Genomic DNA, 16,617 nt, shown 5'->3' with positions numbered 1-16,617 from the left:
ACATCAAAGATTTCCCATTTTACTTTCTTTGAATAGTAGCCTTCAATTGAGTCTGTATGCATTCAGGGTATTCTTGCTGCAATGAGAACTACATACCAGTTCGTACCAGGCAGAGAAAATTTAGGATTGTATTCCGTGTTCTTGATATGCTTAAAAAAATTTTAAGTACATGTGTGTCACTGGGATCAGTCAGTCTGGCTCCTTTTCTACATAAGCATACAAATAGTGTAGGCTAAATTTTGTTACAATGCAGAAATGATTTTCAACTCAGAAAACATTCTTTTTGCCTGACGTGACCATTTCAGCAGTGCTGCTGCGCATTACAATCAATACTCAAACTCTGTAATTAGTCCTGTTATGTTGGTTACGTAGGACATTATTTTAAAGATTGTGTTCGTCCAGTAGTATAATCCAGATTCAGGCTACTACACTAAACACAAGTGACTTCATCCTCCCTGGCATTACCCTTGATCAATCATTAAAACCTGATTCGTAAAAACTTTTCGCCTGTCCTGCACGATAACCCTGTACAGGCAGTGTTGCATTGAAAGGGGGGGGGGATATGTGTCATGCTTCTGGATTCCAATGAGTTGTCGCAGAAATCGGATAGTTTTTGTAGTGGAAAATTTTCTTAACAATCTCTATGATTATCTTTGAGTATCTACAGGATATAAATAGTGACACAAGTATAAGGTGTCAGTGCACAGTGCATTCCACCAAATTTTAGTTTGACTAATTAACCTAGAGTTTGCCCATCGTTTCATATTCGTTTTCATCATTGACAGTGGGTGGGAGACAAGTGTATATTTGACAAATTTAAGCAAATTGTTAGCTTTTGCGTTGGCACTCCTTCCCGCTGCGGTGGCCAGCAACTCCTCTTGCAAGTAGTGAGCTCTCATTTCCTATTAAATAGAGTGTGATAATGGCCATCAAGGTACTTTCAATCATCTGCTAAGGCGTCATCTGCTATTGTTGTGTCACCCGCTATAGCGTAAAGGATGCATGTGAGTTTCATTTCAGAAAATTTAGTTTATGCACCAATTGCCTAATATAGCACATCAAAATTTCATATATGTGTAAAGCGAGCCTGTAACTGACAATTGCGGAGAAATGTCTATGTTACGCTGTGATATTATGCTTTATCATGTGACGCAATGCTCTGATACTAGTGTCAGTTAGTTTACATTGTTGTTGCAGGGCACAATGCAATTGTACTTCTTTCAGGTGAGGGGGACAACCACATGCGCCACAATGAATCAACAAGGTCGCCAGGCAGGGAACCGTGCAAAGAACCTCCGTGCTCTGCCTTATATTGATTCACCTTCCATTTTGCCTTTACAATGCTCAGCTCGTTTATGGAAAAATGTCCATGTTACACTGTGATATATTACTATGTAATATGCGATCATTCTGGGCTTTACGTCACGAGAAAACTGCGATATAATACTATGTAATGTGATATTATGCTGTGATACCCAGTTTTATACCAAATAAAATGTTTACCTCATGTTGCTGGTCTATCCTGTTCTTATGCACTGCTGTGCAGTATTGATGGGAACATTAGAGAATAGTAGTAAACCAGAATAAGGCACAGGGAAAACGTCCATTTCAGGTCCGTCAAAGGTCTGCACTGACGTACTAAGGACTTACTTGGGACGTGCGCGGATGTTATTTTGGCAGTTCTCAGTACGTCCTAAGTACGTCAAAAAAATGTTTTCGGACGTCCTTAGGATGTTTTAATCGTCCTGAGTGTAACATCATATCGACGTCCTTGGGACATCGGTGGTTTACTGGGCACTGCCCTTTTGCCCATACGACTTTGAAGTAGTCTAAGTTGTGACTGCAGTTCCTGAGCTGAAATGCTGAGTAGCTAAGTTACGATTTATTTCGAAGCTGCTCTCTGGAACGTACGTGGGAAATGTGCGAGTCCAAATTCTGTATCGATCTGTATTACATAGCGAAAAGCAAATGAGATCATGTAGTAACCTGAGCACTGTCAACTGTGCACAATAATTTGTGTTTCAGTGTTCACACAGAGGAAGACATACGTGGAGTGTGGCATCTTTCTCAGGTAACGCAGTAGTGGATGAGGCAATAGATGGATGAAAACAACATGAGCGTCACAACTTATTTTCCAAATTGCCTCATCTCTACTACATTACTTGAGAAAGATTCCGCCAGCCACGTATGTCTTCATCTACGTGAATGTGAGAGCGGCTGGCAGCAGTGTAAGACAGAATGTGTTGTTGGGTGAGTGCACGTCACCATCTTTCCTTGCATGGCTTGGTACTTTGAAAGAGACGGTAGCCAATGTGCTGTATCTTGTAGCATCTCTGATCGCAAATCAGGGGGTGCGGGTTACAGTCCCAGCTGCCTTTATTCAATTGCTTCATGCTGTTGGGCATTATGAGGCATGTGTGCTATTTGTCCCTCTATATTTAATTGTTGAAAGAGGCTTGTATATATCTGTCCTTTCTATGTGTTCCAGCTTCAGAACATCAATTGTCTCACATTTAGTTGCCTCTGCCATTACTACGTAACTGGTTTAGTTCTGAAGCATGTTGTGAAAGGAGTCGATACAGCATAATATGATATTATGGGTTGGGGCAATGTTTTATCTGCATTATGTCTTACTGCGTGCAACCATAGAGGATTTGTTCAGATTAGTATAGGTTTATGCTATGTGGATGACTATGCATTGTTTCTGTCCAATTCTTCTTCTAATTCATTTACAAAACTTAGGACCTGCACCTCAAACCAACTGTGTAGCTTGCTGGGAATCTTTCGCATACGGCACTCCATCAGCTTTCCAAATGTCGCACACTCATCTGGCGGCTGTGCAAGTACATCTGCAATTCGGGAAAGGGCACCTGTTCTTTCATTTTGTTCAGCCGTACTTCTTGCAGTTTTCTTCTGCTTCCGTGAAACAGGTGGTGCAGGCTGGGAGGATGATGGCACCATTTCGGGCTCCTCCAGTGTACGGTCTGCTGTCGACATGGCTTCACTTTCCACGGGAAGCAGATCAACCAATGCCTGCCCGTCCTCCTTACTGGGACACTCATTCTCTGTGCTCTCAGTCTGATCAACAGCGTGTGGCTGCAAAAAATAGTAGTGACAAAGCTTGCATGAGAGAAATATTACCATTTTGGTCTCCAAAAAGAGAGTGTACTTCTCACTCAACTGAATAGTTCATAAATGTTTCAAACAGCAGCAACCGTGACAGAAGCAAGTTACAGTTGGCTCAGCCTACTCTCGTTACCTGCTGCAGACCAAGAACACTGTGATGAACATCAGGGCAGCGGTTATCCAGAAAAGACAGTGCTTCGAAGTATTTCCACTTGCCGATGTACGTCACTCCTGCCTGTCCGCTTTTCGTAGCCATTTTCTTCTTTCGTTGATCACTATACTGCTTTCGCTTTATGGCAAAGTATCTCCTTACGTCATGTAAGAAAAACATATCGCTTGATAATCTTGCCTTGCAGGCGAGCTACCGACGCTAACATTACACATGATAAAATGGTACTACACCGACAACGTGATTTACTTAAAAGTATATCGTCAGCCACGACTCCGTTTTTAGGATTGTGTGCTTCAGCAGCAGCGATAGCAAACATACTTTGAAAGACAATTTTATGACACCGACAAAGACTGTATAGCGCATATACATTTGCGAGAAATCAAAGAAACAAATACTTATCTCCTGTAACTTTGCCGCCGTGCTTTCGCTGCAGATCCGTCGCTATGCTTTCCCAGGTAGCTGTCTTCAGTCGTACGTTCTTGTAGTCTGGTGAATCAAGCTTCCAAAGACACACGTTCATCTCCACCACGCTAAACAGGTCGTAAAAAAAACGATCACTCCTAAACAGCTCCTGGGCAGCCGCCATGTTTTCTCCGCAGAGATCGGAAGAGATTCTGTGGGGAGCCGAGAGAATCTCTGCGGGACCTCCGGCGTGAAGGATTGCACAAGAAGCCATGACGTCAAGTCACGTGCACTCTCTTTGCACTCTCGTTTGCTCTTACGTAACTTCTGTCACCCTCGCTTCTCCGTGGAGATCTCGCCTCGAAAAGTAGCTCGTGCGTATACCCGGTAAAGCACCGAAGACATAAGCGAGGAAGAAGAGGTAGAGGAGAAAGAGGTTAGAACGGAATAAACGTCCACGGCTCGAAAGACTGGACTAATTACATCCGTTATGGATCAGGACTTGGAGATCTTCTACCATACAAAGGGCCACTGTTTCAAACTGTGAATGGCTTGCTTAGTACTTTGCGTAAGCTAGCATTGCCACTTTTGCATCGTGCAAAGCCTTACATAGCCCGTACTGCGATGAGCGTAGCGAAAAATTTGGCGAAAAAGTTATCTGAAGGGTGAAACATCAAGCAAGCACTGAGAGCAACCTCAAGTGAATTAGGGACACAGATTTTGAAGGACATTGCAGGCAGCGGACATCGAAGGAAAAAGAGGAAGAGAAGAGACATTTTCGATTAATCCTCTGTAGCCATGAAATAAAGGAGACACTTTTTTTCACACATCGATGTTGCTTCTTTATAAAGTAAAAGGTTTTTGCATGGAAAAGAATAGCAACCAGGGTTGGGAATAGGGTCGCACTCCGAAAACGGGTGGGGATTGACGCCCAAGAGGGTTTAGAAGTCGGGACAATGGGTCGCCCGTTCACTTGTAGAAAGTGAGGTGGACAATGCTTCGAATCGGCGTTGCATTCCGAAAAAGAGGTGGCCCAGGTAGGGTTGGGTTCTGAGGGCGATGTCAAAAGGTAAAGGGGATTGGAGGACAATGCTTCCAATCGTGAATGGGATCGCATTCCGAAAAATGTGGTCAGCGGGGGGTTACAGGAGTGGATTGGCTGGCGGTTAGCAAAACGGACCACGGTCGCCTTTCACGAGGTTGACAAATGCTTCCAATCGTGAACGGGATCGCATTCCGAAAAATGTGGTCAGTGAGGGGTTAAAAGTGTGCATCACTGTCCAAGCGGGTTAGAAGTCGGACAATGGGTGGCCTTTCACTTGTAGAAAGTGAAGTGGACAATGCTTCGAATCGGCGTCGCATTCCGAAAAAGAGGCGGCCCAGGTAGGGTTGGGTGCTGAGGGCGATGTCAAAAGGTAAAGGGGATTGGAGGACAATGCTTCCAATCGTGAATGGGATCGCATTCCGAAAAATGTGGTCAGCGGGGGGTTAGAGGAGTGGATCGGCTGGCGGTTAGCAAAATGGACCGCGGTCACCTTTCACGAGGTTGACAAATGCTTCCAATCGTGAACGGGATCGCATTCCGAAAAATGTGGTCAGTGAGAGGTTGAAAGTGTGCATCACTGTCCAAGCGGGTTAGAAGTCGGACAATGGGTGGCCTTTCACTTGTAGAAAGTCAGGTGGACAATGCTTCGAATCGGCGTCGCATTCCGAAAAAGAGGTGGCCCAGGTAGGGTTGGGTTCTGAGGGCGATGTCAAAAGGTAAAGGGGATTGGAGGACAATGCTTCCAATCGTGAATGGGATCGCATTCCGAAAAATGTGGTCAGCGGGGGGTTAGAGGACTGGATCGGCTGGCGGTTAGCAAAACGAACCACAGTCGCCTTTCACGAGGTTGACAAATGCTTCCAATCGTGAACGGGATCGCATTCCGAAAAGTATGGTCAGTGAGGGGTTAAAAGTGTGCATCACTGTCCAAGCGGGTTAGAAGTCGGACAATGGGTGGCCTTTCACTCGTAGAAAGTGAGGTGGACAATGCTTCGAATTGTGCATCGCATTCTGAAAACAGGTGGCCCAGGTAGGATTGTGAGGACAATGTCAAAGGGTAAGGGGATCGGAAGAAAAAAGAGCCTTTTGCTGGGGTAAGATGCTAACAAATAAAGCTATGAGGAAAGCATTGTGTGTGTGTATTTCATTTGCAAAGATGTCGCAGGTCAACTTTGTACACGCACAGTCCCAGCTGTCTTTGAATGGGGAGTGTGAGTTATTCAACATATCTCCTACCCAAGTTTCAATAGAATCATGCGAGACGCAAGTTTATTATCCTGTTTGTACAATCAGCGGAGGAGAATCGACGATCGAATGGAACATAACAAATCTCTCAGACTTGTAGCTCGATTTATCATCACTGTATTTTAATATAACTATGCAGATATTGAGGTCGGGTGGGACCCGACCCGACAATTACCCGAAGAGCGGACAGTATCACTGTGGACACTGTATTCCCAGTCAATGTCCAGTAAACCAGATATGTCTCAGAAACGCCCACACGATATCCTGCTTGGGATTTTGGGATATTCCAGGGACTGTGCTGAATAACCCATTGACGTCTCTGGGACAGACAGAGGACCCGTATTTCTTCCACATTTGCTGATCCAGGGAAGGTTCCAGGAATGTCTGTCAGGGATATTTGGACATATAGAGGACATATACAGGACATATATTATTACGGTATTTTATTGCTTTTTTGCAATTTTTACTTATTCTACGGAAAATACTACTCTGCAACAGAGAACATAGTATCAGCGAACGTTTGTTTATTGAATACAAACCAAGTACATTGACGGTACGTGCACTGTAAAAAACGCTCTTTCTAATAGTACAAAATATTATATTACAACATAAATAGGCTGATAATTAACAATATAAGGTGACACTGATAAGACGCGATGCTGCTGGCACATTCGATAAATAAAACACCAAAATCCTGAGATGAGTATTCTCATATGTCTAGTACCGCTGTCACAACAGCTGTAAGTGCACTTAATGTCTTCTCCTTGTGCATAATGATCAACGCACATGAGCAAATTTGCAGCTGGCGTGGTTGATAACGTAACGTAATATGCTTCAACTTCTCATATGAACATATAACAATGATATGACTTGCGTGCACTTTAATATCAATGTGCTTCAACACTTCACATGATTTCCCCAGAGTCCAGTTGCAGGGTATGACGGACAACAGAAATTCGAAAAGACGGAGCATCACTGTAATGGGAAAAACAAGCTGTCTGGCCGAGTCCATCCTTGATCAGGTGAACAATTCTTAGAACAGTTACATGAATATACGAGAGGTCAAATGAATTCGCAATGCAAGAGAGGTACACTTGTAAACACGTCTAGAATATCACCATAGAATCTGCGATAGCGTGCAACGTAGATTCTACGTAGAAAATGTCCGCTCAAAACACGTAGAATCAGCGAAATTTTATAACGCACGTTGACATTTGTTTTTTCTATGTTGATATAACATTCATCAAATGTTGTGAATTACTGTTTATTCTACGTTGTCTTGCGCTACCTCTTCCTACTATGTTGCGTTAAAAGTTCCACTTCTACTGGCGCAAAAGCGCAGGTAACCCGAAACCTAAATGTGTCCAAGTACAAGACTACAAATGTGTAATGGTGAATATTTAAGAAGACAATGAGGGGTATATCCTTTTATGTGCACGTTCCTTAAAATCATAAATCAATTAGTGAAACATCATGTACAAAAAAGATAATCACTGATAATGGTCATAATAATAACCATCACGTGATTGCTACGCCTCTTCGCAACGGTCATCCCTGAAAGATAACCACTAACATAGTTCATTCCATCTATTGGGATAGTAGCTCAAACACTGCCATAAATAGGCGTAAAGAACAGACACTCTGCAACAAGTGGGAACAAATGCAAGACAGTGGCTTACCGCAATTTCTTTCGATATATATAGATGGTTAGATGTGAAAGCAGCCTAAACCCTGGCAGACCCAAGCGACGTCTTCTGATTTATGCCTGGCTCTTCACTGGGGATCACTCTGGTTTACACTTCGCAAAATAAACCCCGAGAATAAACTCCTCAAAATAAATCACGAAAAAATCCACGGTGTAAAGATAAAGCCGTAAAAATCAACTTTTGCGATACAAACGCTTCAGATTCAAACTTACAAAATAAATCATCTCTGATTGGTCGACAGGCACGGCAGCCTCAGAGCAGCGAAGGCTTTTGGCTCCCGCGTCTCAAAATAGTTCCCCGCAGGGTGAGGCTTTTTGCGGTGCGCTGGGAACGAGAGTACCGAGTCTGGACGAATCGTTTACTGTATTCTCCGCCGGCTATCAGGATTCTGTTTACACTGCAGTTAATGATTTGCTCTGCTGCTCGCCTGTCAAATTTGAGTATGTCGAACTCTGAATTCGTGTGGTGTCACCGAATGAGTTCCCGGTGTTGGTCCCAGCCGTCCCAGCTATGGTGGACACCTGCTATATTATGAACATTGTCGCAAACATCGCCATTCTCCTGCAGCTGCCTTGGTTGTGAAGTCGTAGAGCTGAAAAGTGACGATCGACGAAAAAGCCTGATTCCGGTACCGTGTGGATGTGTTGTGTTTATCCGTCTGTATGTGTTTGTGTGTGTTCCAGCCTCAGAATCGTGAAATCGGAACCTGCCTGTGGTTTTCCTTGTGAGCCGACGTTCTGGTTAACACACGGAACAGGTACTGGACAGACTCTCGAAATGCATTTCTGCAAATAAGCTGCATATGAATGTGAAGAAATTGTGTGTTTGTTTGCAAGAAAAAAACTATTTTCTCTCGAATGAATAACTTCAGCAGAGGTCCTATTTTTTTTGTAACCAGCATACGGTAATCTCAAAGTGTAACGAAATAAGATTCTAATTTCAGGAACATCCACATTGATTCGCGCACCTTCCTAGACAACGATTTGCCATGCAAAAGCTGCAAAAGATGTATCTAGACATAATACTTCAAGCACTTTGTTTTCACTGGTCTTTGAATACACTGGAACCGAAGAATGCCATTTTCAAGGTATTAAAAACCATGAAATTTTCTCACAGGAATTTTTGCATCTTTTTTATTCACGTGGACATACAGTGTAAATTCTGGTTATCAGATGTCGGAACTGAAGAAAACTAAGAGCAATGAAGTAACTGAAATCAGAAGTGTGAGAAATGAATGGCACCCTCTGTTGTATTTGTTTGCCTTCCTTTCTCTCCTATGATCTTCACATTCAGAAATCCCCAAGTACGTTTATTAGCAGTCACTCTTGATGCCAAGCACCCACGCCAAGAAGAGGTCTAAAATTTACGGTACCAGCAACTTCACTGTATGGTACCCTTGCACCCATTTTTACAGCTTATAAATATTGTGCTGAAATATGAAATCGCTGTAAAACTTGCATCCTGTACGACATTACATTAAATGTGCTGCTTGCAGTTCTGCAGCGTTGTTTCTTCCTCACGTTCAAGTGAAAAGGCAAAAAGAACGCTCCGGGACTTACTCTCACACAGCCATTATTTCGGGGCCATGTCCTCGCACTAAATGGTCACGAGCATACTTTGGAAAACTAATAGCGGCACATAGGGAAACTGACATTGCATTTGCACCGACCTTCTATTTCTAATAATTAAACGAGACCTAATTAGTACATTCGCTTCGGATGTAGAACATGTTGTCATCCTTTATAACTGCAAAAATATTATTTCTCTAAGAATAAAATATCAGTCCATGGACATGCTATATGCACTGCACCTACTAGAAATTAACCAGTGCTTGCTGAAAATATACTGGTATTTGTGTCTTATGTGATGTATGGCCCACATTTTCTTTTTGGCTAGCTATGCCAGTGTGAGAGCTCCTACGCCAGACTAGCTAATTCCTCCTCTTTGTCCTCTATGTGGTCACATATATGATACGCTACAAGGAAGCTACCTGATACCACAGTACCAAAGAGGTGAAGTTACATGAAGACAATCACATAGCAGAGTGAATAACAACCACCATTATTGACTTAGTTTGCTTGGTCGATGACAACTGAAGGTGGCATATTTCTTTCCTCAGATTTTTTTTTTATTGGTTTGTTCCAGCTAAAAACAGAAGCCATACACTGAGCAGCAGGGCATAATAAAACCCTCCATAAGCATCACTTTGCCTCTTTGGCTTTGGCAAGCGTGACTTTGCCTCCACAGGCATAACTTTGACATAATTGCTTTGTGCCGTGATATAGGGTACTATGACTGTGTTCGCAGTACGATTTAAAACATTGGCACCTATAGGGCTAGATTGTAGTCCCTTTATTCGTGCAAATATTCTGATGCCTGCAGAGCTGTAAGCTGTTCTTCCGGGTGAAAGAAAGCTTGAAGACTGCATACGTTGTGGCTCACTGCCAAAGAGATGCGGTTGGAGAAGAAATTACTGGACATAAAGCACAGTGAGGCATGCTCCACCCAGGCCACAAGGAGGTACACAATTAATTTGAGCCACCTTCTGTTAATGCAGCAAAAACACCTATTTCCACTGAAAGAAAGACTGTTTTTTTTTTCTGTTGTGGTTAAAGGGCACACGAGATCATAATAAATTGTTTCCAAAAGCTGTTACGTCGCATTCTGACATGATCTGAGCCAATATGGTCAGCTGATGCTATAAGACCTACAGAAAACACATGCCAGCAGATTCTGAACATGTATAGGAGAGGGTATGCCCTTGAAATGATGAGATTTGTTCACTTTCCAGATGACTTCAGGTATGTGAAAACAATCATAAATGTTGACAAAGCTGTTATGAAGCAGCGACTGCAATTAATCTGTAGAACTGGGCAGAACAGTTGAATGCAGAATTTGGTCAAAGTGTGCTATAGCGTCATACAGATGGGATATGAATGAGCTGACGAAACATTTTTCTTGCGTAAGAGCAAATACACCTGTAGGTTCTCAAATTATTTTTTTTTGCTTCCTAGATGGCCTCAACTCACGAACAAGCTGCAGCACATTATGGTGACAATTTTTTAAAATTTTTCTTAAAGAAAAATAAACCTCTAGATTTTCAATATGTTGCAGGAGAGGACTAGTTATACAAATAAGGGAAGATTTCTTTTAGACGACCTATATGTGAATATACTATCTGAAAAAAAAGTAATTTTTTGCAAGTGCTTGTTATTCTCAAACACATGGTTAAACAATGAATATAGATCAGCTTGATATTTTTATGTGAAGCTAATCACAAGCAATCAGTTACAAGCATAAATAATCTGGGGCTCCTTCAAGAATGCTAATGTGTCAGAAATTTATTGTAAACTTGACTCCAAATGTGTTCCTTTCTCGAGTTCTCACCACGTCACCAGATTTATTCTCGTTCTACATACCCTTTGGGATGGCAGAGCCGTGGTTCCCCTCTAACACCAGGCAAGGAAAGCGCACAAATGATGCATATGTAGATGTCAGAAGGAAGCTCGTAAGGGACAACTTCATATTTCGGCACAGTTTAATGTGCCCCCATTGTTCAAGAAAACAAAATGATGAGTTACATTCGATATATGCATCATCTAAAAAATGCACGCAATTTTTTTCAGTGATATTTAACAGAGTCAAGCTACATCTCTGGCTGGTTTTGGCTGGAACAGCCCAGGTTGACAGTTACACAAGCTGATGTATGTCAGCACTGAAAATATAAAGGAAAAAAGGCAATTTAAAATGTCTCACTCAATTTACTACTTTTCATAGCTTACACATTGACAGCTGTTTTTTATCCTAAAATGGTTTCATTGCCAAAATCAACGAGAATGACCGTCATCACATTAACAAGTTTCAACTGTATAGCAAGTAATAACAAACATGTGCTTACTTTTTCTGCAATCAAGATGTAAATTACATCGTTGAGTTGCAGGCTTTAGTGAAAAATCACTGCTTGTGATGTCACTGCTGAGTGAGTACGGCACTGCTAGTGACGCAACATGTGATTCCAGTGTCTTTCACCCACCCCACGTTATTTCATGAGCAGCTGGCATCAGAATCAATCAGCTTGCATGATGCACTTATGAAGGGTAATTTCATGTGTGCCAATAAACATACTGCAGTGCTAATTTACAATGTAGTTTGTGGCTGTGGAGCACACTCATATTCAGTATGCCATGTGAACTAGGGGAGCATTTTCTGGCATAAACATTAGATGAGTGAAGACCCCCAAAAAATGTAACCACTGTTTACGTGCATTTGACAACCCGCATTTTTATTGCTGAGAGGCTCTCTTCGTAGCAAGAGGGAAAGGGTGCTGGCAATGTGGCGCATGTTCATAAGATGTAGAACCAGAGACACAGAAAAAAATTGACAGCATATCATGATCTCAATCATGTCATTGTGTCCGTGTTTCTGTCTCCTGTTCTGCATTTGTTAATCTTTTTGTGTAGTTGCTGGATTTTAGCCCAACAGCAGGGGTCAGCAAATAGAGCACATCCAGAACATGCAAGGCATACATTTCCTCATTCTCCGCATTCCTCATTCAAGTAATGTTGAAGAAGTAACCATGCGAAGAAACAATACAACAGTGAAGCTGGCTTCAGTACACTACAACATGTAACAATATACAGTATGCCTCAGTGTTTCCCAAACCGTGTGTCAGGACCCCCATTGAGGCCACGATAGCCCAAACGGGGCCCAAGAGAAAGCAGATGAAGTGAGGGCAATATGCCACAAAACCAAGGAAACTATCTCTCCACGACTGCATTATATTGAAGTTGTTTTACAAAAATGCAAGTTCAGTTCAGCACACAATCAGTCGGGAAACAAGCTAACTCGCAGCAATGCTTTGAATCAAGTGTGCCGCAGTATTCCTCACTGTATCATGACGAGACCGTGGACCTACATCAGACGCTACTTGCACGCACTAGTATAACATTCATGTTTCTTTATTTATTTCGTGAACCCAAAGGGTCCGGAGGACATTACATGGGGGGTGGGAACTGGAGCGTAAGATACATTTACAGCAACTTGATAGAAACAAACAAGCAAGCACAAAAGAACAACACAATTAGCAGTAAGTAAACAGGAAAATAAAGAAACGACGACAGTACAATCTTATATGAAAACAGGTATTAAAGCGTGAAACAGGGAGTTCGTTCACATAAGTACAGATAATTAACAAATATGATAAGGGGCAATGAAAAAATGGCTAGGAAGCAAGCGAGCTGGTGAAGATGATGCATGCTCGGGGTTTTTTACATTATGCATGATAAGGGGGAGGTGAAAAATTTCATAGCAACTGACATACAAGCGTGGTGGTCTTGTGGGTGGAGTGAACGGGAGAGGGTGTTACAAAATAGTGTATGGTAGATAATAGTTGCGAGAGGTGATGGGAGGTTGTTCCATTCGATGGCAGTTGAACAAAAGAATGATCTGGATAATGCATTGGTATTACAATGAAAGCATGTGACCTTATTAGTGTGGTGGATGCGAGGAAAAATGACACTCAGGCAGGTGATGGGCGATTGGTGCGGTGGCAAGATGAAAAAGAACCAATGGAAGAGGGCTAACTTGGCAAGACGGCGACGATGTTCGAGTGAGTCGAGATTAAGGTTTGATTTTAACGCGGTTACAAGGGATCGAATTTGTAGTCGTTGGAAATGAAACGGGCAGCCCGATTCTGGATGGCTTCTAGGGCGTCGCAGAGATACTTTTGGGGAGGGTCCCAAATAGGTGATGCATATTCCAGCTTGCTTCGTACAAGAGCCGTGAAGGTTAGGAGCTTAAGATGGAGCCCGCCAACCTGAGGGTGCGTCTAACAAAGCCTAGGGAGCGAGAAGCGTTAGTTATTATGTGGTTGATGTGCTCGTTCCAAGTTAGGTTGGAGGAAAGGTGGATTCCAAGATATTTGTAAGAATCTGCTCGGGTTAATGTGATATCACTTAGAGTGTAGGGGAAGGGAGGAAGGCAGGAGACCCGTCTTCGAGAAAACGACAAAATGCGACACTGTGCAATGTTCAGAGGCATTTGCCACTCATTGCACCAACGCCGGATTAGTTAAAGGTCGCTTTGTAAGGTTAGTTGGTCAGAAGGAGAGAGGATTTGCCTGTACACTACACAGTCGTCAGCAAAGAGACAAATCGTGGAAGATATGCCTGAAGGAAGGTCATTTATATAGATAAGGAAAAGGAGAGGGCCGAGGACTGAACCCTGAGGGACACCAGAAAGCACAGGTACATCTGGGGATAGGTGGTTGTTGCAAGTAACAAATAACGTACGATTAGTCAGAAATTGAGCTATCCAATGGACGACATACGGGTCGAGGTTAAGCAGATAGAGTTTGTATAGAAGCTTAGAGTGCGGCACCATATCAAAGGCCTTGCGAAAGTCTAAGAAAGCGGCGTCAGTCTGATGATTATTGTCTGCGTGGAGAAAGATGTCGTGAACAAAACTGACTACTTGAGTTTCACATGAAAAGAGGTTTCGAAACCCGTGCTGCAAGTGATAGAAGAAGCATTTTTCTTCAAGGTACTTAACTACGTTGGGGTATGCGTTCGAGAATTTTACATACTATAGATGTGAGTGAAATGGGGCGGTAGTTATTAACGATGTGGCAGCTGCCTGATTTGTGAATAGGGACAATCTTCCAGTCTGTGGTATGGCAGAATCTTGGAGTGACTGAGTAAATATGCAACATAGAATCTTGCTGGAAATAGATCTCGTGTTGTATAGAACCTTCGGGTTAATAGAGTCCGGACCAACACTCGACGACAGCTTAAGTGACTCAATGATTTTACAAATACCATGAGTGCTGATATGAATGGGGACCATAGGTGACAAGGCGATTACTGATAATGGAGTTTGGGTGTACCCGTTATCGGTGTTGAAAACAGATGAAAACAAGGAAGCGAAAGCGTTGGCGCTGTCGCTGTCAGCGGGTGTCAGTTAGACTGATACGGTGGGATTTTGGTGGAGATAAGATTTTCCAAATTGTTTTGGTTTATTCCTCAAGAGAGACGGGAGGTCGATGGTAAAGAACTTATGTTTCACTTCCTTGATCGAGCACCTGTATTCCCGTTCACAGTAGTGAAATTTAGCCCATGATACGTTGTCGCCAAGACGCTTTGCGTTCCTGAATAAGCGCTTTTTCTTGGTTAGCGAGATTTTAAGACTTTTCGTGAACCAAGGATTGTGATCATAAGATTTCACTCTTATCTTTGGAACATTGTACTCGGTAAGGTAGTTTATGTTGTCACGAAAGAGGGACCAGTTATCCTCAATGGAGTGAGGCAAGATGCCATGAAATGAATTTTCATACAGAGCTTCAAGACCCTCGTTGATGGCTTGGAAGTTAGCTCGAGCATAGTCGTATATGGTTTTATCGTTGAATTTATGAACATTTGGACTACTTGAAGAGATATCTTCGAAAATGGTCACTGAGACCATCAGTGACATGCAAAGAAGTGATGTGCTCAGGATGGGAGGTTAAAACCAAGTCAAGGGTTGACTGCGTGGCATGAGTTATTCGGGTAGGATGTGGAACGGCATGCAATAGATTAAATGTAAGGCATAAATCCACAAACAGTGCCTCTTGTGAACTCCGGGAAAGATTGCCGTGGAGCAAGTCCCAATTTATTGACCGTATATGTATCAGCGTATATTGAAGGTGTATATTACTGTATATGTATCAGGGCAGATTTCAAGCTTCCTGAGCGCGCACAGACGGTGATCTCAGTTGTGTCGCGACGTAACAGACGGAGAAAGACACCGGCTGACACACACAGACATCCCGAAGGCTATGCCCATCTTTGTTGATGCACCCACGAATCCACAGGAAGACTGCCGAAGCTCTCCCACTCGTATTAAGTACCTGTAGCTTGAACTACAAACAGTTTAGTGCACACTCCACGAAACGAGAACAGCTGATTGCTGCTTTCATGGGCGCGGCCATGCGAGCGGCCATGCGAGCCGAGAAGGACCGTTCAACAGAGGAGCAATTTTAGGTAAGTTCGAACGTGGCGCCAGTCGTCGGTGCAAGAATTTCCAGAGTGAACCGAGTTCGATCAGCTCAGATAACGCTTTTTTCATTCTTTTTCTTTCTAGTAATATTTATCATTCTTTTTTATTCATTTCCAATTCTAATTCCAATTCCAGCTCAACCGCTCAGCGCGCTGACACTAGTGCAACGTAGAGTCAATAAATCTTTCGCTTCCTAGCTTCCCTAAGGAGAAGAGTACTTAGTTGCGAGCGCAGTTGACTTACGGAAGTATCCCATACAGATCCCGTACCGTGAAGACCACCACCCCAAACGTGGTTGCCACGGTTTCGGTTTTGGCCATTTGCATGTCAAAATTCAGGGATTGATATTTTAATACACGTACGCGTTTCAAAAATTTTTAAACGTGGATTTTAACTAGGACAGTCTCTCATATCGGTATCTGGCTTTTGTTCAAGACGTCCTTATTAGAGTTAATTAATGAATTTAATTGATTAGTCATCCTTATTAGTCATTACAGTCTCTCTTGGAAAAGATACGCGCCCGTAGAACTCAACTGTGAAAATGACGTGCTCTCGTGACTTTTTTATAAAAGTTTGTCCCCCCCCCCAAGCTGAAACACACACACACACACAAAATAAACGGGGTGCCACAAACGCATACTTTGTGGTCGTAGCCATATTTTAATGTAGATTTTTTAAAAAATAAAACAACTAGGACTATGTGTACATTAGTTTCGCACGTACGCGTACGCGAGTGGAGGAAAACCTTACCTGCAAGGTATTTTGGCATTCTAATTTGCATAATTCACTAAGATGTATTTGTGTGTGTGTGTGTGTGTGAAGCTCTTTTTCTTTCTTCGAGAAACAGAAAGAGCAGAATTGCTGGCAATCAGTTTAGATACCCCAGAGGT

This window comes from Ornithodoros turicata, unplaced genomic scaffold (assembly GCF_037126465.1).
Source record: "Ornithodoros turicata isolate Travis unplaced genomic scaffold, ASM3712646v1 Chromosome97, whole genome shotgun sequence".
Taxonomy (NCBI): domain Eukaryota; kingdom Metazoa; phylum Arthropoda; class Arachnida; order Ixodida; family Argasidae; genus Ornithodoros; species Ornithodoros turicata.
This window is presented reverse-complemented; position numbering follows the sequence as displayed.